The sequence below is a fragment of the Octodon degus genome, unplaced genomic scaffold, assembly GCF_000260255.1.
Source record: "Octodon degus isolate 3935 unplaced genomic scaffold, OctDeg1.0 scaffold00050, whole genome shotgun sequence".
NCBI classification, from domain to species: Eukaryota; Metazoa; Chordata; class Mammalia; order Rodentia; family Octodontidae; genus Octodon; species Octodon degus.
In genome coordinates, this window is record NW_004524626.1 from 4,567,728 (window position 1) to 4,568,943 (window position 1,216).

Here is a 1,216-nt window from a genome sequence, read left to right on the forward strand (position 1 = left end):
AAATCCTCTACCTCAGGGCTACACACTCAGCCCTGTATTCCTTTTAAATCTCTTGGTTCCACCCACAAAGTCTTGGCTCTGTGATCACTGTGAGCCCAGACTGCTTGGAGCTGCATCCTAGCTTACTCCTGCCCTCAGGAGCTCTGTGCTGTTGGGCAAGACTCTTAATCTCTGAGCCTCTGCTTTCACCAAATAATGGAAATGGCTCTCTTGCTTCACAGGACAAAGTAATGTTACTAGTTGCTCACCAGAATTCATTCTCCCCTCTGCCTTTGCTATTATAATTCCCAAGATGTGGCCCCCTGCCTTGCCTTTGTTGCCCAGAATTGTTTTTTGTCATTATAGGCCCCTCCTGGCTCCAAATTAGCTTTAGGAACATTTTCTCTAGTTCTTTGACATATGCTAATGGTCTTTTGATTACAATTGCATTAAATGTGTATAGCAATTTGGGGAGTATGGCCATTTTTACTATGTTGGTTCTCCCTACCCAAAAGCAAAGCATATCTGTAGTGGTCCATACAGTGCATCAACTTGGCTGGATTGCCTCCGCGGTTCCATACCCTGGGTAGAGGGGGCTATGCCCTGTGGGTGGGGAGTGCCCCCCAGAGTGACTCAGCACAAAAAGAGCATATAAAGGGCTTGAGAAAGGACTGTGTTCTACTTCCTTGGAGGAACTTCTGGCTTCACAGTCGGTCAGCTTGGACTTCACCTGCTGGCTTCCAGTGCAGTCTTCAGCCTCCGACTTGAATCCTTCAGCTTCCCTTGTGGATTCTTCAACCTTCTTTCACATTAGCTGACTAATAGAGACTTGCATGGAATAGTGCAGTGAGCTTCAGACCTTGAGACTGAATCCTTCAGTCTCAGGTGAGCAGACGCCCTCTGCACACTTCTGCATCTGACTCTGTGGGTGACAGTCATAAGCCAGTCTTGCAGTTTCTTATACATTTGTACATCTTGTGTTATATCTGTTCCTTGTGCTATATCTGTTCCCCTAGTAAAACCCTGACTATACAATATCTTTCCTTTTTCTGATGTCCTCTTCAATCTCCATTTTTAGAATATGATTTTCAATGTAGAGATCTTTTACTTCCTTTGCTAGACTGAGTCCTAAGATTTTTTTGTGTGTATGCTATTATGAAAGTCATGCTGGGGCTGGTGAGATGGCTCAGTGGTCTAAAGCATCTACTTAGAACAAGCTTAGCAAAGCACAGGGACC